A 23,280-nucleotide genomic window follows, 5' to 3' on the forward strand; every position below is an offset into this window, starting at 1 on the left:
CAAATCCAAACACCCTTGGACATTGCAGATGTTTGGATCCAGATCCAAGCCCATAGCTAATATTAATTTCCTTAACCCCGAATAACTTTAACTCAGATGTAATATACTCAGTATAAGCAAATGGCTGGGTTTTTTTCATACTGATGGAGTGTGCTGTGGTAGGTGGATCAGGAGACAAAGCTTCCTGATACACCCAAGTCTCTAATCAGGCACCTAGATCATTGCCCTGATTTTGAGAGGCACTAAGCCAAGACCTGGTTCCATTGGTTCCAGTGGAAAGCATAGGTGCATAAGATACTTAATACTTCTGAAACTCAAGGATGCTCTTTAGATGCCTTGCCGTTGATTATGGTGTTTTAACCTCTCAATAGCTCCATTTAACTATCTATACTATGGGTATGACAATATATGTGGTAGCATTACTGACAGTTTTTTAATGTTTAATCAACCAGTGCTTGAGAGGCACTTTGAGATGCTAAGATGAAACATGTCACATTAATGAAAAGAATTGTTACTTGTACAACAAAATATGTTGTTTATTTATTTATTTTCTTTTTCTCTAAGACATTTTAAAACTGTTATTTATATTCTGATTTAAGTGGCACCCCGTAATCAAGCATTTTTATCATCCATTCTTTGTGAAAAAGTTTTATGCTGCCTCTGATTTAGTGCACCGTTGTTTACTTACATCTGACACACAGCTAAGTTAAATATTCAAAAATGAGATGCAGGTCAAGGCATAATGTTAATTACGAAACACCACTGTGGTTCCTTTTGAAAAGGCACTTTGATGGAAAGAGATGAAAGACATTGCATCTGGCTATGAAATAGCATGAAAACATTGCTTTTCTTCTTCAAAGGCCTTGTTTACACCACGTAAGGTCATACTGGTCACTACTGAAAGTCCCACCACAATGCAAGTACAGTAGTGCTCAGGAATCACATCAAGGCACACTAAACTTTAATTAAATGTAATTCTTCAGATTGAGAGAAAATGGAAAACTTGCTGAGCAAAACTATCTTTCAAGGTTCACATTCAAAGTCTTTTATGCAGATACACAAGCAATGAATTAGAGTTAACAGGAGAATAAAACAGCACCAAGGTTCTTTAGCATGATTTTGGACTCTCATTAATATTTTGAATCTGATGGCTCAGTCATTTGAAAACCTCAAGGTACTGTTTTGCCTACATCAACAGAAGTCTTCAAGGTACATATATTCTGACTACATAGCAAGCTAAATTATCCAGTAGAGCTGCATGTTAACCAAATGATCAATCTGCATTTCATTATGATAGGTGTTATTTAAAAAGCTGAGAGAGAGAGACAGACAGCTGCCAATCACTGTGGCATCACCATGATTTACTAATTACTAAGCTTACTAATAATCCTGCTTATTTTAAGAAGAAGAAAAAAACAACACTGTGAAAGAAAAACTGGTTAGAGCCTTAATTACTTATTTTAAGAAGAGGTAAATTTAGGTTGAAACTATTTATTTTACTAAAATGGCAAGTACCTGATTGCATATAATTTTGTTACCAATGAGCAATTAGTAACATTTTACTAAAAAAAATGGAACATCTATTTTGGAGAGTATTAGATGAAACCTGGCTATGTGAGATACCAAGTTATATTCTTCTATAGTTGCCTTGGCCATTGTAGACAATGCACTTAAAATTGGTGTGTGAATCAAAGACACTCTCTCTCTCTCTCTCTATAGATAGATAGATAGATAGATAAAGTATTTATATGGCCCTCATTACTGTACTATCTCACCTCACCATCTTTAATATATTTATGCTCAGACAATCCTGTGAGGTTGCTAAATGCTAGTATCCCCATTTTACAGATGGGAAACTGAGGTACATAGAGATTAAGTGACTTTCCCAAGGAAACTTGTGTCAGAGCAGAAAACTGAATCTCGGTCTCTCAAGTCCCAGGCTGGTGCCCTCACCACTGGATTATCCTTCCTCTCCTATTGATTTATATATAGAAAAAGGGAAACCGAAACCACAGTTAACTGCAGCAATATCCATTATGTCTTTCATAAACAGTGGCACAAATCATCCCCTGTGGATATGAAAGATGGAGACAACCTGCTCTTCTGGCCCAAACGTTGTTAAGAGGCAAGGGGGTTAGATACTTGCAGTCTCTTCCTCCAACCTCAAGGCAGCTCCTATGTATCTATGTATGCTCCATGGAACCCTCGTACCAGGATATCCTACCTTGGAATATTCGCCTAGATAATACAGCCCCTATATCCACACTATCTGACCACCTCCTAAATCTTATCCTTACAGCCTCTTTATGGGTAGGTCTACACTGCAGCTGGGAGTGTGCTTTCCAGCTTGAGTAGACAGACACACACTAGCTCTGCTTGATCTAGCCTGCTAAAAATAGCAGTGTGGCCATGGGTTGCTGGACTCCTGGGTATGTACTTGATTGGCTAGCCTGAGCTGCTGCCTGTGCTTCCCCCAGCTACCCTACTATTTTTAGCACACTAGCTCAAGAAGAACTAGGGTGTCTGTTTACTCCAACTGGGAAACACCGCAGTCAGGAGTGTGTTGACGTACCCTATGATGGAGGTATTTTGCCAGAAGCTGGGAATGGGCGACAGGGGATGGATCGCTTGGTGATTACCTGTTCCGTTCATTCCCTCTGGGGCACCTGGTATTGGCCAGTGCTGGAAGACAGGATGCTGGGCTAGCTGGACCTTTGGTCTGACCCAGTATGGCCGTTCTTATATTCTTATATGTTCTTATGTGTGACAGAATGTATCTGTGTTGCACGCCCTACACACTATTGTACTAATCTTTGTACAAAGTATGCTTTGTGAGATATCATTTGAAAACCCATAATTTGCTCATCAATATTGTCCTGATAAAATACAGGTAGCAACATAGTATGCGAAATTATAAGATTCCATGTAGGATGATCTTAGCACGTGTTCCAAACTGAGGCTGGCAAACAGGTGTGTCTCAAAGAAAGGAATGTGTGCTCTGCTTCATTTGTATTTATGCAGTAAACAGAGTCATCAGGCAGGGAGGGAATCAAAACAAGCTCCAACAGGTGAGGAAAAGCAGCAGGGAAAACCATTTCCTATAGACTCTCTGTCTCCTGAATCTCAGCTGAAAATGTTTGCCAAGGGGGAGAATGACACCGTAAAATGTGGGGACAAACACCCCAAGGCATTACTGCTCTTTCTGTCTCTGTCCATCAATTCACTGCACCAGAAGGGACAAAGGAAGCAGCCATTGAACTGGAAAAGGGGTCCTGACCTAAGAAGCTTGGTCAGTAAGACTGCTGAGAGCACGTGATGAGAAAAACTTTGCTTTGAATTGAACATAGTTTGTTAAGGTAGGCACCAGCTGCATTTTCACTTTATTTTTTGTGGAACCATTTCTGACTTTTATGCCTCATTACTTGTATTCACTTAAAATCTCTCTTTGTAGTTAATAAACTTGTTTTATCATTTTATCTAATCCACTGTGTTTAAATTGAAGTGTCTGGGAAATTCCGTTTGTTTAATAAAGCCTCATTCACTTTTTCTTCCAGGTTAGGTGGTCTATAGTAGACTCCTACCATAACATCACCCTTGTTTTTACCCCTTTTATCCTTAAAGAGAGACTTTCAACAAGTCTGTCTCCTATTTCCATCTCAGCCTCAGTGCAAGTTTATACGTTTTTAATTCATCAAATCAAGCAGCAATCAACTAGGTCCAATGGATACACCATATCCAGGAGGAGTCAGGGGCCACATGGAAAACACAAAAAGCAGTACGCAGACCAGCAACACTGGGAATGCCCAGTTTTTTTGAGTAGGCCAAAAGACTTGGCTCACCACGAAACATTTAATAGGAATAGACCTTCTTGCAAGTTGGATCACCAGTTCCTTGGCCGTTTCTGGTTCTGTCAGTGAATCAGCCCCATTGTCTTCAAACAGCAAGTCCCCCAGTTTCTCAAAATACATCCAGTGTTTCACGTCCTCTCTTTTGAAGCCTCATACGACGGGCCCATTCCCTAACCAGCTGCCATCACCAGTCAAAATCAGGGACATGAGGAATGCATAGTGCACGTTATTCTTGATTCCAAACTGCAGCAAGGCTGACTACTACCCCATATACTGGGAGGGGTTATGGCATTGAGGAACATTCCTGGGAACCCGCTGCCCATATCCATGCCCCCAACCTAGTAAAAAAGCTCTCCAAGGAACAGCCTAACAAGCTGGGCCTGGCTCCAGCCCAGAAGGGAGTACACATGAAGAGGGCTGTGGTATAATGGAGTTTCAGGGTCCTGGGCAACCAACATCTCCATGTCACTACTGGGGAGCCAGGTGCAGCACCACCCAACAATTACTGGAAGGTCAGGCACAGCAGGATGTACCGCCTGAAGAGGCTGCCTGATTGGACCACACCAGCTATTTAAATCAGGAAGTTGCCCGAGGGAGCTGTCTGATCAACAATGCAGACTCTGGCTTGCTACTGGTAGAGAGCTCATCTTTTGCCCCATATTGCTCCTGACTCCTGCCTTCGACCGCAGCCCAATTTGAACTTCGTACCTGTCTCCTGACTCAGCTTGATAGCTAGTCCCAACTCCAGCCTTCAATTCCAGCCTGGCTTGACCTTAGTATCCATCTCCTGACTCAGCGTGGTAACTAGACCGAACTCCTGCTTTTGACCCTGGGCTGGCTTGACCTTGGTACCCATTCCTGACTTGGCAACAAGTCACCCTCTTGCCATCGACCCAGGCCCAGCCGACACAACTGGCCTAGCTGTTCTGTCTGTGCATTTTATTCCCCTCCCCCCCCCCCCCGAGTATAGGGCTTTATATGCTTAGATATTCAGATGTTATGGGGGGTCACATAAATAACTAGCCAGACAGTTATTAGTACTGAATCTCCCCATTATTGCCTGCCGCCCCTACTGCTCTCAGGCCGCCAGGTCTCTCTGAAGCTTGGTTCTGTCAGCATGTTTACTTTCTCTCCATGGTTAGTATTATCTACTTACGTGAAAGGAGCACTCAGAGAGTGATAGGATATGAAGTAGCCATACAGGAATTCAAATGGTCAGAAATATCACAGGAAAGCTTAAAGAAACCCTGGCCTGTACAACAGCAGCTCTTCATGCAGACAACATTTCCTCTTGAATATTGACAGATCTAGCCCCATGGACCATAGTTGGAAAACCACTGAACTAAAGGATCTGATCAGTTGTTTACATTTATGTAGCCTGAACGAAGCTACTACTTTCTACTGTTTGTATCATACTGATATGTTTTACTGTTTTGTATTGGTTGAACAATAGTTGATTGATGTCATGAAACCTAAAGTATTTAGTTAGACAATTAGCAAAGTTAGAAGAAATTTTACTGCATAAAGTGAACATTCAGTGAAACCTGACCTAAAGATTCTCTCTCCAATAAGCAACCCCATCCTTTCCTATGTGACCATTTAAGTATCCCCCAGGATCCCAGTACTAATTTGTTTGACTTTTCGCTAAAGATCAAATCCATTAGGCAATCAATTTCTTCTCTTGGGTGGTCGCTTAAGGCAGGTTTCACTGTACATTTAATTTGCACAGTTTCTGTGAAGAGAAATTTAACAAATTAACATTAAGTAGATATTGGGCATATAAACAGTAAGAATACAGAACATAGCAGTTTTGGGAAGAGTAGTCCTGACTCTCTTCTCTCTTATACTGGGTTGTAACTCCATTAATTTCAGTAATTACATTGGTGTTAATGAGATGAAAACCAAGCCTACAGTGTTTTGTGTCTGCATCCACTTATTTCTCCTTCAACAAATTCAAATACAAGTTATTGGGCCAAATCAGGGATCACTGGATGCAATTATATGGCCTGCGTTGTACAGGTGGTCAAGATTGGATGACCTAACGGTCCTTTTCTGGCCCTAAACAAAAAACTGATTGTGAATATGAATCTATGAGAAAGGAATAACCCATGTCTGGAGTCTATTTTCCTCAACCACTTAGAAATTCACTATGGGCCAAATGCATCCCTGATATAAACCCATTAATTTGAGTGATGATACATACAGAATGATTTTTGCCTAGGCCTGGTCTACACTAACAAGGTAAGTCAATCTAAGTTACGCTAGTTAAGTTACATAGGATATATAACTTATGCCGACGTAGCTTAGCTCAACGAACAGCAGTGTCTACACCATACTGTGTTGACAGGAGATGCTCTGTTGCGGACATAGCTTCCATCTCCCGGGGAGGTGGAGTGATGAAGTCGAAGGGAGAGTGCTCTCCCATTGACTTATCGCAGCTGCACCAGACCCGCAAAATCGATGCATTGATCGCAGCAGCGCCGATTTAGCCTGTAGTGAAGACATGCCCCTAGTTTGTTTAACAAGTATTATACCACTGGGAGTTCACTAGTATTCCTAATGAAGAAAATTGGGGTTTTGCCATTGACTTCAAATGGAAGAAGATCTGATCCAATATATAATTTAGGGAGGGCACATAAATAGGTAGGTAACTGTATGAGACAGTGAACCTTCTGGATTAGACAGTACATTATCCGTGCACACTAAATACTGCTATTGACTTCCAGGGCTGATCTCATTGTCTGCAGTGGAAATTCTGACTGTGCAAGGACTGCAGAGTCAGGCTTTAATCTCATTCAGCTGGTGTTTGGATGAAAATCTTATTTCTAGTTCACATTAAGCAATTAAATACTTAAATAATTACTTGGTTTGAGTACTTATATTTTAACATTAAGCAATGCAATCATTTATAAGAAATTTATTACTGAAAATGAGATTTAAATATGACACCAAAGCAATTTATTAAGTAATTAAAATTTTTCCTAGATGTGACAAATTATACACTCTAAGTAATTCAATTAACGTGTGATTACATCCTCAACGTAAAATTCTAAACTATAGATAGGATCTTGACAGTAAAAGACACAGCTTTGTGTTTCTCTTTAAACACTAACACTTTAATTTGAGAGTGTATGTGTTACTGTGATGGGGTGACTGGACTGGGTGGGGTTAACCCTACATTGTGGGCTAAGGAAGCCACGCCCCCTCAACTCTACTGGGCAAGCTCCAAATTCACCAATCTAAAAGGGAGCAGCTCAGTTCAGTTGGGGTTGACCACTGGAGAGGAAGGATGCACGCTGCAGGCTACAGCCAAGCATCAGCCAAAGCCAGAAGTTGTGGGAGCCAGAGACACCACAACCCAGGCAGATGCCAGGCTAGCCACAGAGGCCCCGCAGAGTCCAGAGTTGTTGGGGACAGTGCAACCTGGGGAACCCAGAGACAGCTGAGATGTCCAGACTGCCGCGGCGAGAAACACAGTAGGAAGCAGCCCAGGGGAAAAAATAGTGACCCGGTTGGTGAACTGGAGTATTGAATCAGCGTGTTTTGGTCAGACCCCACCACTGACACAGTGGCACATGCTCCTGCCAGGGCCTTGGGTCCAGTGGAGAGGGAGGGCCCGGGCCTCTCTACCCTGACTGAGGCTACCTGGCCACTAGGCCTTATTGACCTGCAAACGGGTGAATCCATTGACTGTGGCCATTAGGCCTTATTGCCCTCTGAACGGGGTGAAGTCATAGACTGCGGCCACTAGGCCTTATTGCTCTGTGACCAGGGATGAAGCCATTGATTGGGGTCACTGGGCTGTACTGCCCTGCAAACAGGGGTGAATCTATTGACTGTGGCCACTAGGCCTGATTGCCCTGAGGACAGGGATGAATCCATGGACTTTGATCACTGGCTCTTACTGCCCTGCGAACTGGGATGGTTCTAATTGACTTCAGCCCTACTGCTCTGCCAAGAGGGGTGAACCTATTGACTCTGGACCCCGTGCAACCCTGCCATGCTAACAGGGGTGGATACAGTGACTTTGGTCCCCAGGCCTTGCGGCCCAGCAAACTGGGGCAAATCCACTGATACTGGTTGCTAGGCCTTACTGCCCTGCCAAGAGGGAGGATCTATTGATTCTGGCCATTGGGCTATACTGCCCCACTGAGCAGGGCTAATACTTTGACTTTGGCCATTAGACCTCATTGCCCCGCTAACAGAGGTGAGTATATTGACTCTGGTTACAGAGACATAGATGCAGGTGATGTACACCCTAAGGGACATGGGGCGCACTCGCCCTACACTAGATGAGGTGCCTGCAACCCTGTCACTGTTACCCACAGCTCTTGCCTCCAGTTCTTGCTCGAAGGCAGGGTTGCCAACTTTCTACTCGCACAAAACCAAACACCCTTGCCCTGCCGCTCCTCCGAGTCCCCACCCATGATCCGCCCCTTCTCTGAGGCACCACCCCTGCTCACTCCATCCCCCTCCCCTCTGTCACTCACTCTCCACACCTTCACTCACTTGCTCATTTTCATCGGGCTGGAGCAGGGGGTTGGGCTGTGGGGGGTGTGAGGGCTCCGGCTGGTGGTGCGGGCTCTGGGGTGGGGCTGGGGATGAGGAGTTTGGGGTGCAGGAGGGGGCTCTGGGCTGAAGAGTGGCGCTGAAGGGTTCGGAGCATGGGAGGGGGCTCTGAGCTGAGGCAAGGGGTTTGGGAGTGGGAGGAAGTTCGGACTTTGGGCTGGGGATGAAGGTTCTGGGATGAGGCTAGAAATGAGGGATTCTGAGTGCAGGACAGGGCTCCGGGCTGGAGTAGGGGGTTGGGGTGTGTGGGGGGGGTGAGGCTCTGGCTGAGGGTGCGGGCTCTGGGTAGACATACCCTAAGAAATACAAAAGTACCATGAAAGGTTAATGGTCTGGAGCCTGAACTACTCCTTCATTTCTAGAAGGGGTCCTGGAACTGGTCACAGTTGAGTATCAGTGGCCGATCACATTGACTACGAAGAAGCTTGCAGAGTAGCTACTGTATGTGTAGATATATAATCACTGTCCAGAGATGCTAATCTGACAACTCTCATTACCACTACAAGAACTAAAAATATTTAAAACAAAGGGAGAAAAACAGTATACTAAAATACTATAAGCTAACTAGAAACAGAAAGTATTTGGAAAGCTTGGTTTTACTGGATTTCTAAACTGAAGAGACAAACTTTGTATAAGCACTCCAACTTGTGGGTGCTTATCCCAACTCAATGGAAACTCACTGACATTGTCCCATCCAGTTTACAAACATCTGTGTCTACTCTGCTATATGTATATCTTAAAGCAGGATAGAGATACAGGGACCTGATTTTGGTCACACTTGTCCCACAGGAAATCTGGAGTAACTCAATTGAAAACAATGTAGTTATACAGTGTAAAACCAGTGTAGAGTAGGACCAGAATCAGTCCCATGATATTACAGTGTGGTAGAACTACAAGCCCCAATCCAATTCCCACTGACTTGAAATGGAGTTTCACACTTGTAAGTGAAGTCAGAATTGGATCCATCTTTTTCATCCATCTCCATTTCCCTAGATGTCTGATTACTCATGAGGCATTACTTTCAAAACTATTCATACATATGGAGAAGATGCTCTGAACCCCAGGCCAGCTGCTGGAGAAGCACGCTTTTGCAGGGAAGTTGCAAAGGCGATTTGGAAGGGTCTCTGCAGATGCCTTTGCTTAGTGCGTGGGAAGTTGATCTTTAAAAGCTGTAGTTAGTAGTTATACTAAAAGTTTGAAAAGAAAAATATTTCTCCAAAGGGCATTTATATTTGTTTATTAGGAGGGGGGAAAACTATGACAGAGACAGAAGGTTATATTGCTTTACAAAATTCTTTGTGCAAGTAATTGCTATTTACATAGAGAACAAAGCTTGCCGTTGTTCTCTCGCTTGGCAGCCTTCCATTTAAATGCATGACTGTGTGTCAACACTTTTAGGAATTTCTAGTCTAATTTTCACCTAATAACAATAATAAATTCTCATTCTTAGGCTCAGATTCTCCTTCTTACTTACACTAGCTTAACTCTATTGATTTCAGTGGGGTAAAACTAAGCCCTGCTTTGAACTATATAAGTGAAGGGGAATTGTGCCCATTGGACTCTGCTCTGATCTCACATACCCCATTTTTAAACCAGTGTAACTCTAGTGATTTCCTGATTTACGGCTGTTTAAGTGCTATCAGTGCCATTATGTAGTAAACAATATACAGAGTAAACAAATATTGCTCTCACCGATACCAGTGTAAATGTAGAGTAACACTATTGATGTTAGTGGAGTTACTCTGCAATTATACTGGTGTAACAGAGCAGAATTTGACACCAAGCATATGAATTCCACGAGGGAAGCTACTCTCACTCAATTTCTAACTTAATACTACATTGAAACCTTTAGAAAATTTGACATCAACATTAGCATAACACACTATTTTTAAAATATACATTTGGGCCAAAGTCAAACTTCTATTTATTTTAAACTATTAATTCAGAGCAGATTTTGATCCAAACTTAGATCTGGTTTAGTTCTCAAAGAAGAACCATGTGGTATCCAAGCTGCAGTAGTTAAAAAAGTGCGATTGTAGCATCAGTGAAGCATGAATACTTTCTAATTAGCATAATCGGAGCTCTTGCAATTATGCTGTTGTATCATTTATTATTATTAACACATTTGGTAGAGGTAGCAGGTCATCCAAGTTGTAAGGGAAGACTGAAAGTTCTAGTGTTTATTTGCTGCATTCATCCTGCTAAACCATGCTCTGAACAACGTATATCTGAATTTTAACTGTGGGACAACACACAGGCAATAGGTATTCTATCCTCATCCTTATTCCCTGAGCTCTTCTGCACATACAAATGCAGCAACTGCTTTGAAACCCTCTGGTATTTTCAACACAACACCGTGAATGCAGCATTTCGCTTACAAGTCATTGATTCAAAGCTGGCCCAAGTCAACAGTAGCTAAAGGATATCATCATCTAAAGGACAGCTATCCAGTTCCCTATAGATAAGTGAACACACCACACAAAATACAATTACAGCTGGCATTAATTGATGGCCTTATTTGTCATTTGAGTAGCAAACCTGGACTTTCCAGAGAGAGAGTCCTCTTTAACAAGCAACTACGGGTACCGTATTCTGCGTATCATTGAGTGACTGAAAATAAGAGCCAATGGTCTTTCTATGGTTTTGTATTGCAAACAGTATTGGAGCAGTGACCTTTGCTGTGATGTCTATAAAACATTTAACAATGCATAGGCAGCAGATTAACACTATCATACTGACCGGTACTGCCTCATTTTTCTTTGTGCTACCCTGTCTCTGTCTTTATCCCCGTTGTCTCTTGTCTTAGACTTTGGGCCAGAGACAATGTGGTCCTTGGCCCATGGCTGGGTGTCCTCAGCGCTACTACAATACAAATATTAAAAACTTTTGCAGATAGAAATCATGGATAATTGTATTGAACTACATGCCATTTGGCACAATCCAGTGAATTCCAAAGGAACAAGAAATCTTCAAAATCATCTCCTAAGACTGGAAAAAGCTGGCCTGGACATGGATTATTTATCAGCAACTGGTGACAGATGAACCTAAAAGCTGGGGAATCCTACCAGTCACTTCTTCAGTTTGAGGACTGTTTTCTAGAACCGTGCAATTTTCTTATGAAGCCATGTGGGTTACGAATAATTGCTGGCAATGGAGGGGAAGAGCTTAAGCAGGTATAAGAGCTGTGGCAGAGAAAGCCCTCTGAGCAGTGAGAGGAGAAATCTGACGTTAAGATATTCCAACAAGTGAAGATTGTTCCTTAAAGTCTCTAACAGGCTGAGAAGAGACAGGGAAGAGGGGACAAAGTAAACATCAGCTACCAATGCAGTAGTAAACCAAATCCTCTCTGGAAACTTTGATTGTGATCCCAAATGTGCATATTATTATTATTTATATTCCAGTAGTGTCTAGAGACCCTCACCAAGAACGGGTATCCATTGTTTTCAACCCTGTATACGACATCTAGTAAGATACAACCCCTGCCCCAAAGATCTTACCATACAGATAGATAAAGAATCTGCCAAGGGTACAGACAGAAATGACTTTCCTGAGATCATAGAGTGAGTCTATGAGCAGGCCAGTGATTTAATCTAGAACTCCTGCGTGCCTTGGCCAGTGCTTTAACCACAAGACTGCCATTCCATTTTCCTTGGCAACGAACTTAGTGATTAGAGGCTTTATAAATGTGTAACTTGATAAAGGAGCTATATCAGCTGCTTGGAGAAAGTAAGGCTACCGATTGATGTTCCCGTTTTTGAATGAAGTCAAGGATCTTAGAAACTGCAGTGAGGGCTGCTCTCACAAAAGCCAAGATAGATACATAAGATACATATTCCTATAATGTGCAAGCTAGTTTCCTATCTGGATGATAAGATATGGAGTAGCTGGATCAGCAGTTGGAACTTGTTAAAATAAACCGGGGAAACCAAACTGGATGGAGGAAAGAGACAGTCAGAAGCCCCAGTTTTGAGAATATATGTGAAATAGCTGTGAATAAAGGAGATGGAAGAATATGCAACAAGGATAGTAGCAAGAAAGGAATGTGAAGGATATGTCCAAGGGAAACTGAGGCACAAAGATCAAATGACTTGCCCAGAGACACACAGTGATTCAATGGCAGAACAGGAAAAAGAGCACAAGACTGTGGAGTTCCCTGCTGTAGCTGGTAGAAAGCAAAGGACATTTTCAAATGATTTTAAAAAAATCCTGATAGTAACATTTATTAGACTGTGAAATAATTTTCCAAAGAAAGTACTAGAAACTAGAAAACCTGGGACTTTTAAAATTAGACTGGATACAGTACTAGAAACATCTAATTCAGCAAATAAATACGATGAGGGCTGGGGGATGGGAATGATAGAGTTTTCTCCATCTGCAGTTTTTGTTTGTTTTTATGATTTTCCAAATCTTGTCTAATAATACAGTAAGGTTAGAAACTAAACTACCTTCAGGAGCAGTCCCTTTCAGAACAGGATTTTGGTCACTAGAGCTGTACACATGCTGCAAAACATCTTCCATACATATTTGTTTGAATTTTTAAATACATTCTCTCCAGTTGTGCTGGTGCCAAATTTATATTTACTTGCCATGGATATCCTGGCAACTCAATTTACTAGCATGAATACTCATGAAAAGTAAATCTTAAACTCAAAATGTTCCCTGAAAGTGAATGCTGACATTCATAACAAATGACAAGACAGGTTTCAAACTGTGAACCTGAAATTGAAATATGAGCTACAGTTGGCTAAATCAATCAGGTAACATAAATACACAAATCATAACATATCATAAGCAACCACAGCACTCATTTCAAATCTGCAATAGTCTCATTCAATTGCGTGCAAATGATGTGCAGACCAAGAATTATTTGCCAGAGAAATTTACAAACAGGTATGATACAGAATACGTTTGGGAATTTCTGGCAATTTGTTCATGGACAGTTTTGTAGAATAATTTTTGTTTCCTTTACAAAGAGAAAATACTGAGCACTAATGGACTGTTTCATCTAGCAGGGAAAAGTAAAATAAGAACCAGTGGCTGGTAGTCAAAGCCAGACAAACTCAATTTAGAAATAAGGCATTAAAAAAAAAATAACAGTGAGGGTGATTAAACATTGTAACAGGGTACCAAGGGAAGTGGTGGATTCTCCATCTTTTGATGCCTTCAAATCAAGACTGGATACATTTCTGTAATTTCTAGTCAGGGTGAAATTTTATGGCATTTGTTATATAGGAGGTCAGACTAGGTGATCTATGAAATGATTCACACAGCTGTGAGCCATGTGGAGTCTTTTTGCAAGGGTAGAAAGAGGGAATTCTCCTTTACAGGGCTGACTTTACTATTTGACAGCTAGCCTCAAGATCCTGTCACAGCGCTCCTTGTGCCTGCCCCCTACGCTCCAGACAGCAGTGCTTCCTCTGTTCTTTCCAGCTCTCTATTTATTTCAGAGGGAAATTCTCTCTCTTCCTTCCTAGCTGCCCGATATAATTAGAGATAAGGGTGCTCCTTCCAGGGCCAGCTCCAGGCACCAGCTTAACAAGCAGGTGCTTGGGGCGGCCAAGGGAGAGGGGCGGCACCTGCGGCAATTCGGGGGCGGCAGGTCCCTCACTCCCTCTAGGAGTGAAGGACCTGCCGCTGAACTGCCACCGCCGATCACGGCTTTTTTTTTTTTTTTTTTCCCCATTTCTGCCGCCGCTCTCCTTTTTGTCTTTTTTTTTTTTTGCTTGGGGCGGCAGAAATGCTGGAGCCGGCCCTGGCTCCTTCTTAGCTGTGTCTGTTGGGTATGGGAAGGGGCACGATATGAAATTATTTGAGCTCAAGTGTTCCTCCTCTTTCCTACTTGCATTGGAGACTTTTGCTGCTGCATGTTGAGTTGTCTTCTCAGGAAGATTCTGGTGCTTTCCCGGCTGCTAATAGTGTGGTAGCTGCCACCAGAGACCTCCAGAGCTAAGGCATGAGCCTCTACAGCTGGAGCTAAGAGCCAGGTTCTGTAGCTGGGAACTCTAGCAAACCTACATCCTCACTGGACTGGGCACCGAGGGGCACACATAGCAACTGACCAGTGGGATACATACTTCCTTTGAACAGAGAGTGCATTATTGGTATGTCTACACAGCAAAGAAAAACCTGCGGCTGGCCAATGCCAGCTGACTGGGGCTGGTGAGGCTCAGGCTCTGGGGTTGTTTCATCGCTATGTAGATTTCTGGGCTTGGGCTGGAGCCCGAGCCCTGGGATCGGGCTGGAGCCCGAGCCCTGGGATCCTCTTCCCGCCCCTCCGGGTCCTAGAGCCCATGCTGCAACCCAAGCCCAGAAGCCTACACAGCAACTTTGCTCCTGGGGGTGTCTCTGGTAGAGACATCCTGGGCTGGTTAGGAAAACCTCTCAGCACCTAAGGCTAAGGACTTCACACCAGCACTCTATCACCTGGGTCACCATAACTAGGGAAGCTCCAGATAGCAAAAGCAAGCCTGGTGTCTGCCGCCAGAATGTTGAGACTCAACGTTTCCTCTAACCTCAACAAAGCTTTGGGCGTGGCTCAGTTCAAGAGGTGCACAAAGATTCAAAGGAAGAGGTGAAGTGGTTTTGAACTAGTTTGTCCATCACTAAATTACATCAGATACAGACTTCAGTCACTGCTCTACCTGTCTGAGGGTGACAATATCACTGTAAGCTGTTGTGCTTGAACGGGCTCCGAGACCAACTCATGTGATATATTTATAAACTAGTGACTAATATGGTGTTAAATACAGAAGATGTAACACTATGCCCGGGGATGCCTGCATTTTCACTTACATGTGTTACAGGTGATGGGACCTTTTTTTTTTTTTTAAACTCAGTGAACTTACTCTGTATTTGCATGGGTAGATCTGAACAAAATCTGGTGTACATTTATGATGTTCTAAAATGCCTCAAGTGGTGGTTCATTTTTAACAAGCAAGTGCTGCTAAGCAAGGATGCTCACTCTGTAATTGTCTGACTGTGTAGGTCTTTATTATGTACAAATTACCTGTTTCTGGTGTTAAGTTTATTTTTATCATCATATTATAACTAGAGATGAACCTGAATCAGAACACTCACCCAATTTCCACCCCACTTTGTGCCTGAGGATAATTAGCATCAGCATCTAAACTTCTGACACAGGTTCTCATTTAATTTTGCCAAGTTCCTACTGGTTCTGGTTTTGCATCCCTGCCCATCCTGGCTAATAGCCACCAATGGACCTATTCACCATGAGTTTATCTAGTTATTTTTTGAATCCTGTTATAGTCTTGGCCTTCACAACATCCTCTGGCAAAGAGTTCACTGTGCGTTGTGTGAAGAAATACTTACTTTTATTTGTTTTAAACCTGCTCCCTATTAATTTAATTTGGTGACACCTAGTTATGGGGTGACCAGATCTGCTTCAACTCTATCAATAACAAATAATTACTCTCTGTCCATGGAGTCTCCAGCCAGTTCTTATGGAATGCTTGCACAAGTGTGGGAGCACTTACAGTTTTCGCAGCCACCCAGGTGTGTTCCTTGGGCCCACACCTCTCCCATTTGATGAGATACCAGGGCCTGCCATGTTTATGTTTGGAGTCCAAGAACTCATGAACCACATATTCCTCATGACCCTGTGCTTGTAGCGGTGGAAGAAGTGGCTGGGTCCTGTGAGGAAAAGGGATTTCTGTGTATGGTTTCAAAAGTGATACTTGAAACATGGGGTGGATCTTTAAAGAGCAGGGTAGTTGGAGTTCAAAAGTGACTGGATTAACCTCTTTCAGGATCTTAAAAGGGCTCTGACATGTAGATACATGTAGATACATGCACCTGAGTTGATGAGGGCTGCTAGGACAGGATTTTGCATGAGTGCCGTAGGTATGTGCAACAGAACTGGCCCCTGCAAGTGGGAAGCCATTAGGCAGGTTTCCAGGTGTGTTCCAGTCAGTACTGAAGTGTGGGAGAGCTCTCTTTCCTGACACCATGGAATTTGTATGGGGCAGGCAGAGGTTGAGTGACTTGACTCACCACAGTAGAAGTGGAGATGGTGCTGGCATCATTGTTCCTTTTCTGTGGGGATGAGCTGTCAACAACCCACATCCACCTGCACTGGCTCAGTGGGAGGCAGTGGTGAAAAGGTCACGGTACATGGGTTGGAATGCTGCAAATCCCCTGTTTTTTCCTACCTTCATTCCAGTAACCAATTGTCTATATGGATGGTGAGATCCATGAAGGCATCCAGACTCACAGGCATCCCTACCCAGGCTAACTCTTATTTAACCTCTTCTTGCAGGCCCCACCGGAACTGGTACATCTGTCCTTTCTCATTCCAGTTTGTATTGGCCATGAGGTGGTGGAATTGTGTGGCACAAGAGGCTACTCTGCCCCTGTCAGATCTTCCTTAGGCATCCTCTGCCATCTGAGTTTGGTGTTGATCATCGAATAGCACTGACATGGCTGGAGGAAGACCTACAAGCTCGAAAGTACCAGGCTGTCACACTCCAAGAAGTGGGAGACCCAGTCTAAAGCTTTCCCAGACAGCAGGTTGATGACCAGGCTCACTTTTGCACAATCAGTGGTATAGGTTTGAGGATGCATCATGAACAGGAGGCAGCACTGGTTTATAAACCCACGGAATCGCTGGCCATTGCCATCAAACCATTCCGGCAGCAGTGTCAGGGAACAGGGCTGCGCCAACCGTGTCTGGAGTGTGGCATTTTCAGCACGTAACTGCATGACTTACTCCTACAATAGATGGTTCTCTGAGGACAGCTGGATGACCCGAGCCTGCAGAACTTGGTTGTCCACCTGAAGGCAGGCGGCCCACTTGAGTATGTCCAGTACTCCTGAAGGGTTAGCCAGGTCCATTCCACTGACACCGGGCCCACACCTCTGGCCTAAGTGGTCCATGAAAACCGTCACAGCCGGGGTCATGGACAGACAGACCTAGTGATCAGAGCCAAGGTCCACAGTCACAGGATGGGAGTCAAGAGTTGGCTGGGTCGGGAACCAGAAGATCAGCTCCTGTGAACTGCTCTTGCAGCGTACAGAGGCCATAATGGTAATTTAAGGGACTGGGGAGAATTCTCCCAGCACGGGAATAGAGTAAGGATGGTGTAATCAGCCCTTTCTAGCTCCTCGTGCAAGCCTTGGTGTAGAGGTTGTGACAATGGCAGGGCTGGAGTTGGAGGGGGTGCGTATGTAGTGCATGGTGCTATGGAGATTCTGGGCTATGATACAGCTCTTGGTCAAACATTTTCCTTCAAAATTGTTTTTCAGTGTCTTCCGTGGAAAATTTAGCTATTTTGTCAAAAAAAAAAAAAAAAGGCTAAAATATTTTGATTCAAAATGGTCCCGTGTGGGAATTACAGTTTGGGTGCTTTATGCTCACATTCTCCTGCATGGGATGGGCTCTCTGGCCAGACCACATCTCCCATGAGCACCATAGCTAAGGACTATCATGATGCACCCTCTTCTCACCAAAGTGGGACAACATGATGCCTCATGGGAGACGTAGTCTGGCCAGAGAGTCAGGACAGAATGGGGGTCACCCAAACTACAACTCCCAGGAGATGCCACAGCACCATAAACATATTTTGGTTTTCAGCTGAAATATTTCTTCTGGCTTTGGCCAAAATGGTCAGCCAAAAAGTCAAAGTTTTACATGGAAAAAAGCCTATTTTCCACCCAGCTCTACTTGGGAGGCTGCTGCACACCTGGGTCACTGTTTTAATTTACACCAGGTTGCACACCAATCGCAGCCATCCCAGAATCGGGGTAACACAAAGATAGGTTAACACCACTTTTGCCCTGCATTTTTCCTGACAACATCTTGTGTACCCTGCCTCCAAGAAAGTGGATCCCATGACTTTTCACTTCCATCTTCCTCTGAGCATTAATAGGATGATATTAACCTCTCTGAATTTAGTAGGCTGTACAGAGCTATATTCAGTAAGTCCAACAATGTCCCACAGTCATAAACTATTATTATCCCATTACATAAATTGATAGCATATTCTCACCTTGAATACTGTGTTCAATTCTGGTCATACGTCTCAAAAAAAAAAAAAAAAAAAGTAAGAAAATAAGGAGGACAAGAGATAGCAGAAATAGAAAAGGTCCATAGGAGGACAATGAAAATTATTCGAGACATGAAAAGACTGGCATATAAGGAGAGATGAAAAAGACTAGGACAATTTAAATTAAAAGTTAAATAAGAGGTGATGTCACAGAAGCATATTAACTAAGAAATGCCATAATATAATATATGGAGATATACTTATCTCATAGAGTTGGAAGGGACCCTGAAAGGTCATCAAGTCCAGCCCCCTGTCTTCACTAACAGGACAAAGTACTGATTTTACCCCAGATGGCCCCCTCAGAGATTGAACTCAGAACCCTGCATTTAGCAGGCCATTGCTCAAACCACTGAGCTATCCCTCCCCCGTTGAAGTCAAGTGACTGTTCCTATTTACCCTCTAATAATACAAGAATGAAGGGGACACAAAACTTAAAAGGCAACACACTTTCAAACTGATAAAAATAAATATATTTTTCCACAATACATAACTGATCTGTGGAACTCACTGCTAGAAGGTATTATTGAGGCAAAGATCTCAGAAATTTTTATATATATATATATATATATATACACACACACATACACACACACACGCTACCTTAATGAATAATAAGCATATCATCTGCAATTACATTAGCTAAGATACAAATTTAGAAGGAAAAAGATAGGGTAGAAGGTATCTGAGACACAGTACCTCCCAGACTTCCTTCACTGTAGTGAAGACTGTACCATGCTTACTCTGGGCCATGTGCAATTTGCACAATTTGGTCCTTGTTATTTGCACTGTTCAGATATTTTTAGGTGATTAGAAGGTGTGTTTGGTGAGGCAAACTAGTTGTATTATTTAGTTGTATTATTTTTGCCTCATAAATCACTCCCTTTACTATGCTAATAAGTCTGTTACTCTTCTCTGAATGACTTCCAGTATGCAGCCTTTTTACCAGTACTGTAATAAGGTATCGACAAATGAATACAATATTCCAGACGTGCTCTGCCATCGGTGCTGTATAGAGAGGGACTATCACCACTATATCATCTTCTGCATTGCATATGCAACTCTATCGTGGTCAGTCCAGTGCAGCATAGATTTCACTAGGCTAAATTAAAAAATAAACCCATTTAAAGACTATGTTAGGAGAACAAATACAATTAAAGCTCCAGATTCTCTTCTGCACCAAGGTACTCAAGTTATCCTCCCTGATTCTCAAGGTGCATGTGCACTGGGCCTGACCCATCGGTGTAAGTTAGAGCAGTTTGGGCCCTGCCATAACTTATGCCATCTGGCTATGGTCTCTATGGGCCTACAGACCAATTATGAATTGGTGTGGCTCTGGTGTAAACAATCCTCCCCCCAAAACACCTTTAACATGCCAACTACACCATGTGATGGTCAACTGGAGTAGAATCTATCTAAAACTCTATACATCATTTGAGAGCTCCCTGTGACGGCTTGGACCCCCCATGTCTGGGATGCCACCTGATGATACTGGGGCTTCACTGAGCCTCTCCTGCTCCACCAGCCTGGATTCCCTCTCCCTGTTTTGCTGAATTATGCTCTCCGGCCTCTTGCAGCACACAAACACACACAGGTAGGGCCACACCCAGCTGCAGTCACAGCCTGAAGTCAGCTCTGTGTGAAAGACTTGCCCAGCACTCACAAACAAGCCTTTTGGGAGATAAACCCAAAATAATACTGTCTTGCACTGTATAGAAAAATCTGCACAGCGCAAGCTCATAGAAATTCTCCCTCTTCCTGAATGTGAAGAGAGATATGCATCCCTTCTTGCCCCCCCAGTTAGAAATTGCAGAAACTGGGTTTAATAATAAACAAAACAAATTTTATTAACTATAAAAGGTTGATTTTAAGTGGTTGAAGGGAAAGCAAACAGAACAAAGCAGATTACTAAGTAAATAAAACAAAACAGGCAAACTAAGCTTGATTCACTAAAGAAACAGGTTACAAAATATAATTTCTCATCCTAAATGTTGAATTAGGCAGGATGTAGAGTTTCTGTAGCTCAGAGTTCCACTTATTTCTTCTTACAGACTGGACCCCTGTCTCAGTCTGGACTCATCCCTGCCTTTCCCTTCAGGTTAGTCCCTTTGTCCCTTCAGGTTCTTTCAGCAGTCTTTCTTCTTCAGTAGGCAATGGAGGAGAGTCCCATTTGCCCTCCTCCCCACCTTTAAATAAGATTTACATAAGGTGGGAATCTTTTGTTTCCCAAACTTGACCTCCCTCTGCTTTTAGTGGAAAGTTACAAGTCCAAGATAATGTTCAGTATTAGGTGACAAGACCACCTGACCTAATAGTGTCACAGCTACGTCCCAGGACGCCTTGCAGAAAGGAGAGCGAGATTAGTATCTTCACAGTCTTGTTGTTTCTTCCTAATGGCCCATCAAATCTGATGGCCTGTTGTCTGGTGGGTGTCTTCCAAATAGAATCCCAGATGTAATTGTTACATAGTCCATATTCCTAATTTTAGATGCAGAAATTATACATTCATACAAATTGGATAATCACATTCAGTAAATCATAACCTTTCCAATGATATCTTACATGAGCCATCTTGCATCAAATATATCTCAGTTACATCATGTCCATATCATAAGCATATTTTCATAAAGAATATGGAGTGTAACGTCACACTCCCTACAATCAGGTGAATTCTCAGCTAGCCAGGCAGGGCCATGTTCTTCCACTTGGCATCAAGTGAGCACTGCAAAATGGCTGGAACAGAAGGAGATGATCTGGGCCTAATATTAACTCAGATGTCCTCCGTTACATAGTAGAAAACATCTCTTAGCATACATCTTTCCTTTATTCTTCCAAACCCAATGGAAAAAGACCAGGCACATTATATTATATTTATCATTACTATTTTACAAATACTTATATTGCAGTAATGTCCAGAGACCTCAGTCACAACTGGGGTCTCATTGCGGTAGGTGCTATGTACACAAAGATAGAAGACATGGTCCCTGCCCTGAATAGCTCTCAGAGGATAAGTGATGCACAAAGGGTGGGGAGAGAGATACAGTCAAACTGATATAATTGTATAAACATCCACATATTTTGTTACAATAAATAAAGAAATGCCATGTTGTGGAGATAAAAGTGACAAGATTCAGACACCACCTGGATCTATGGGACGAGAGAGACAGAGAAGAGTTAATAATGACAGAGGCGGGTTTCCAGAGAGTCCATAGATCCCAAGTCCAGAAAGGACCATCATGATTATCTAGTATGACCTTCTGAAAACACAGAACTTCCCCCAGATAATGCCTAGAGCATACTTGAGTGACCGGGAGCATGCAAGAGTTATTGATGGATTTACAAACATCAGTGAATTGAGATTCAGAACACCTTGTGAGGTAGGGAAGTAATATTAGAGAGGTTAAGCAACTTACTAAGGCCACACACAACTCACTGGCAGAGCCAAGAATAGAATCCAGGTCTCCTGATGCCCAAGCTAGTGTATCAACCCCTAGACTGTTCTACCCCTCTGTTTAATTATGTTTATAGAATACAACACAGCCTACAACTAGTCACTCAAGAGACCAGACTAATGATTATTTGTGGACTGATTCATCACTCCTCACATGAAGCATTTCAGAAGGTCAGTAGGAAGCAAAAACTCCAAGAGCAAATATGACAGAAAATTTGCTGAGAGAGTGCCAGTATGGAGATCTGGGTATGCATGTATGAAAAATAATGAACCTGTTTTATTAAGTTATATCTACACTGCACACTCTGTAGGATGGTATGTAGAGTACAGACACTGCACTCCCTCCTAGCATGGTATAAATAGCAGTGTAGATGGTCAGGCACTGCTTAGGCGAGTAAAAATATATCTGAACTCCAAGGTATATACCAGGGGTCGGCAACCTCTGGCACGCAGGTCGCCAGGGTAAGCACCCTGGCGGGCCGGGCCAGTTTGTTTACCTGCCGCCTCTGCAGGTTCGGCCGATCGCGGCTCCCACTGGCCGCGGTTCGCCGCTCCAGGCCAATGGGGGCTGCGGGAAGCGGCGCGTGCCGAGGGATGTGCTGGCCGCCCTTCCTGCAGCCCCCATTGGCCTGGAGCGGCGAACCGCGGCCAGTGGGAGCCGCCATCGGCCGAACCTGCGGACGCGGCAGGTAAACAAACTGGCCCGGCCCGCCAGGGTGCTTACCCTGGTGAGCCGTGTGCCAGAGGTTGCCGACCCCTGGTATATACCCTATGGGGCTCTCTACACACCCAAGCAGTGCTTCCCCTGTCTATACTGCTATTTCTAGCAATGTAGTGTCCCGCTGCCTCCCCTGTGCTGGAGCCTTTCCCCTCCAAGGAAAAGACTCCTGGAGCGGGGAAAGGCTCTGGCAGGGAGGAGGCAGTGGGGAAAGGCTCCAAAAGCTCCCTGTTGCTGGAGCCTTTCCCCTCTGCAGGAAAAGACTCCAGCAGTGGGGAAAGGCTCTGTCAGCTCCCTGCTGCAGGAAGCTGCTGAAGTCTTTTCCTGCTTCCTCTCCCCTGCCAGCACCTTTCATTGATGCGTGTAGCTGCACACGGAGGCATGGACACAGCTTATTTTCACTTCTGCGTGTAGCTACAATACCCTACACGCCGTTGCCAGTGGTGTGCAGCACAGATGAAGCCATAAAGACAGAACAGCAGTTTGCCGTACCTAATGCAAAACTGCACAGTAAAGGGTGGCTCGGCCCTCTGTAGGATTACAGAGCATTGATAATAAAAGATGCACTTTAGATAAAATTTACCCTTCATTGAATTTACAATAAACGTGTAACAAATAATCTCAGATTTGATGTCA

The sequence above is a fragment of the Terrapene carolina genome, unplaced genomic scaffold (assembly GCF_002925995.2).
Source record: "Terrapene carolina triunguis isolate 2854851 unplaced genomic scaffold, T_m_triunguis-2.0 Scaffold97, whole genome shotgun sequence".
NCBI classification, from domain to species: Eukaryota; Metazoa; Chordata; order Testudines; family Emydidae; genus Terrapene; species Terrapene triunguis.